The sequence below is a fragment of the Choristoneura fumiferana genome, chromosome 25, assembly GCF_025370935.1.
Source record: "Choristoneura fumiferana chromosome 25, NRCan_CFum_1, whole genome shotgun sequence".
In the NCBI taxonomy this organism is placed as follows: Eukaryota; Metazoa; Arthropoda; class Insecta; order Lepidoptera; family Tortricidae; genus Choristoneura; species Choristoneura fumiferana.
The window spans coordinates 5,226,628-5,231,725 of NC_133496.1; positions in this window are offsets into that span (position 1 = coordinate 5,226,628).

A 5,098-nucleotide genomic window follows, 5' to 3' on the forward strand; every position below is an offset into this window, starting at 1 on the left:
AGTTATTAATTTGATCATATTTTTTTATTTATCTTCTACACCTGTTAAACAGAATCGTGACTGGTTGAAGATGAAAGAAAAAAAGTCTTAAAATTTGTCAGAAAATATTCCTTGAGGGGTAGTAGGGAATGTACAGTCAGCAGCAGAAGTGGATGAGCGGTACGGTGCTCATAAGATCTAGACTACTGCCAAGGTAATAAGAGAATGTTTAGATTATTTTGAGCACCACAAACGCTCATCTGCTTCGTAAATTAAAATAACGGCTATTCATAATTTAAAGCCTCCCTAATGTAAATTTAAAGAATCAACATCATCACATTTTAATCAGCCAAAATATCATAACCACACTGTCAACAGATATCCTAGCAACACTTATCTTTAATTCATAACTCCCCCCACGCTGGCAACACCGCAGGACGTATCAAATCGCCATCACTGATATTGCGTCATATCTCGATAACATCTCACATTAACTTCAACAAGGGAGAGGGGTCATTAGAATATTATATTATGATGTCGTTTTGTACTTTTTGATAGCTCATACTGTACCTTTTGTTTCACTGTATTTGCATTGTCATCTATACTACGTCAGCCAAATTTCAAATCATTCCGACCACTAGAATGGGTTACGTACCTACTTACTTACTGCCATTGCTCGACATTGGGCTTGGTCTTGCACCTTTTGAGATTTTCCGATTTTATGTGAAATTTATTAAAGTTCCCAATCAGGACTAATCCCCGCGTGGATACCATACGCCAAGTCCTCTCTTTCGGAGAAGAGGCCCAGAGGCATAGGCAGGCTAATGTGGCACCTTGTTACATTTACTCCTTTAACAAGTTCTTATTGTGTCTCATTAACTATGTTAGAGCGATAAGGTACTACAACTACAACAGTCGTGGTGGAACATCTCTTGTCCCCTGTTTGATTTGCTCCCCTCGGTGATATCTGTTTAATGTGTTTGCGAATCAATTTATTCTTGCGGCCGGCAATTGTTATCTTGAGCTCATCTCGACAGTCGGGGATGATTTTTAGTAAGGATAGAAAATTGATGATTGTCTTTGTCTTTACGATTTCACCCCTTTCCCCTCTTTAAAAAAATACAAAAGAGAACAATGAAAGTCTGACCTAAATCTGTGTCAATGAGAATCACTTGACTAGGGGAAGGTGGACGTGAAAGAGCCAGTTTTAGAAATGGACTCGTTTTAATATCTAAACACAATAAAACTACATGGTTTATGTGTAAGTTAGAAACTCGTTTATTACTCTATAACATCCAATCAACAATTATTACTTATAGAAATGTTTTATTATAAAATTTTACCTTTAAGAAATCGGCTCTTTCATAGTAAGTATGTGGTTATTGAAAGAGCCACCACATTTTATGAAAGAGCCATGCACTATAACTATTAACTATTTTAATAAATTTTCTCCAAAAGTTAAACAATTTAATTAGCAAATTACAGTTTACAATTTTTATTTAACTTGCCATTGTATGTATGTAAATATGTAGGTCTGTATGTATGTGCGGGTCAAATCTTGCAAGTTGAATTTGACCCACTTCCAGTGGTCGGATTGACTTAAACTTTGGCATACTTATGTAGATTTGGTGACAATACAATAATCAAGTAGTGACATCCTGGTGGTCCAGCCAAGATCGTCTCCGCAGGACGAAACTCCTCAACGGTTGATTGCATAAGTTGATATTTGTTATAGAAATGTAATTTTGGTGACAATTCAAGGCCTACTTGCGTATTTTCTGGGATTTAGCTGTTTCCGATATAATTTTGATGTCTATTACAAAATGAAACAAAACCGCAAAGGGCCAAAACAGGTTGTTTTGAAAGAGCCGGGCGCCGGGCATGTAAGAGTCGGCTGTTTCATGACATGTTTGGTAAGCTCTTTTCTACATGCATATCATAACTTCCCTATTATATGTTCAGAAACGTATCAAATGGGAAACCTGGTATCTGCGGGTGCATCTTAATGTTCATTAAAGTACAGTGCATCTTAATGTTTACATTAAAGTACGGAATGCATATCTGTAATATTGTAAAACTTTGACATGCATGTATAATAATTATTATTCAAAGTCAAAGTAAACATACAGCCATATTGAACATTTATAGAAAACTTTGATATGCATGTAGATAAAGTTATGTACGCTATACATAATTAGGCATTATGCACCAGTAAAACAAGTAATTAAATCGCGAATCATATCCAATAAATATCACAATCATAACGTTAAATAAATGCACACCCAAGTTGTAACGTAATTTCAGAGTCAAATTAAAACATTGTATTTTAAAAACGTTCAGAATAACAGCATAAAAAGCTACGTTTTAATACGACTTTTTTCGATAGCGTCCTGAGGGCCTACTCCGAAGTTCGAAAATCGAAGTTCTTATAGTACCGTTCCTCTGGCTCTCGTATTAAATAGTATAAGTGTCAGTCAGACAGAGGGACCGCACGACACGAACTTCGAGTTTCGTAGTAGCCCTGCTGCTCTGCCAATATGCTTCGGCTACTAGTCAAATCTTTGAGGGCCACAGATTATCAATGTTGTCACACGAAAATAAAATTGAAATGATGGTAATTTCAAAAGGTTGGGTAAAAATCTAAGTGGCTCTTTCAAAACATGTATCTTTCATGGCTACCTTCCCCTGTGCTTTTTTGAAGCAGTAGGAATACTTTTAAATTTAAATTAATATACAAAACACTAAACCATTTTAATACTGCATGGGTTTGTTTTTAAATTATCCTTTTTCTTGATCGGATTTCGCCATCGCCATATCATTTACATATTAATAATATCACCTACAAAAAGATAACGAGAGTGGCTGACTCAGAGACTGCAAAATACATACAGCCTAAAGATACCTACCTACTTGAATTATTATCTTTATAACATTACGACTATTTTTTTATTTATTTTTTATTGTTCCGCCTTGCACAATTTCTCAACTTAACGAATGCCTTACCTAATTCATATCTACAACTGATCTTTAACTACAACTTATTATTTTAACGCGAACATTAATTAATGTATTAGAGGAAAGGTCATGCACATCTCCAATTTGTCGTAATTACGTTACGATACGACCATTCGCCCACTAATTGTCACTGTTCAATTGTTCGGTGTGTCTGCACTTGCTGATAGCTGACATTTTGTTTAAAATATAATGGAATAAAGAAACTGTATACTGGCAACACTGCGAGGGGAACACTTCGTTATAGGATATACCTAGTGGGACTGCGTGGTGTTGATCGTTTTTTTGTTTTTATTTTTAGCAGTGGTAATTTCTTGTGAACACTTAATTATCTTTTAGATTAAAGGTTAATTATGTCATTAGTAGTTAGTAAAAAAGTAATTTCGTTTAAAATTTTAAAAACCCGTTTTGGTATTATTAAATAGGTAAATATTCAGCGTTTCTGTGGCGATTTTTCTCTTCGTTACTGTTTTGGCAGGTGTTATTAAAAAAGACGATGCTTGAAGTTAATTTTATGAAATCTAAGGACAATTTTCGTTTTTCTAATAAACGTGGGATGCTAATGACGTTTAAATGACCTGTCAAAATCTGTCAAATTAATTGGTAAGTAGCATGTTTACAATGTCATAACTTTAACTAAAAAAAGTGGGTAGGTAATTCATTTGTTAGTAGGTACTATCATTTCAGTGAAACTCCTTAAAAAAACTGCATAGCATTTCAATGAAAAGTAAAAAAATAATAAACAAATAAATAAAAATCATTTACTTCAGAGTCAGTAACCATAACCATAGGTACCGAAAAAGTACCTACATAATTCCCGCAGATTACGCAAATAAAATCGTGGACATCCACTAGTGCTACCTAAACATAATTTTTAGTTTTTTTCTGTTGAAGTTTCCTTTTTTATTTAATAAAAAATAAAATAAATGTATTTCTTTCCAGTATCGGTAGTATACAAGTTTTAATTAAGCAAGTGGCTTCGTATAACAACTAGTAGGTAGTAAGTTCAAAGAAAAATGAAAAAGTTGCAATTAAACCTATAACTTTCTTTCTGCATTAACTTTCGCAACAGATGATGAAAAAGTAATATTAATTGAATTACGTACGACGTATGCGCTCCATAATTAATGTAATAATAATAAAATTAATTAGATGACCTAGATCCATTAGATACTCAATTTACACAATATAAAAATAAAATAAATATCATTGGACACTTGATACCAATAGACCTACTCACAAACTAAGCAAAGCTTGTACTACTATGTACACTATAGGCAACGGATAAACATACTTACATAGATACATACTTACTTATACATATTAAACATCCATGACCAGAGACCAAATATTCGTATTATTCATACAAATATCTGCCCCAGCCGGGGATTGAACCTGAGACCTCAAGCTTCGTAGTCTGGTTCTCTAACCACTTGGCCATCTGGCCGTCATCATATCCACAAAATATCTACATAAAGTAAAATAAAGTACAAATATAAAATTTTGTTTCTACCTACGTATCTTTTTTTGTTCTCTTGCGTATAAACAAAGATAAACGATAAAGTCTGGAGGTAACAATCTGTTTCTAATCATCCATGAAATACAAATCACAATACCTATGGTTAAAACCTCTGATCAAGACCGAACAATCGCCGCGCACGGAAAAGTCCGTAGGTAGCACCATTCAGAACGAATCACCGTACAAAATTATATTATTTGTAACGTAATCCGCGAACAACTACGAGATTGATATTACGCTGGGGTGATATTGACATTAATTTATATGGATACGGTTTAAAAATGTATAATGGGTAGTCGCCGACGCTAATAAAGTCCCTGGGGCGATGTGAATTTTTGCAGCGTAATAACTACATATTTCGCCACGCAATTTTGTGACTGGTGTGGAGCTGGCAACACAGTCCAAAATCGCTAAGTTGTTAACATTTAGACAAATGACAAATTTATCTGAGTCAGTGATAGTGGCGTTGGTTGCTATTGAGAAACGAGATATAAGTACTTAGATGCGTTAGTTTCTTTTTTAGCCGCTGTAGCAGTTATGTTGGCGGTCTTGTTATTTTGGCGCCAAACTGTTCCGACGGCCATGATT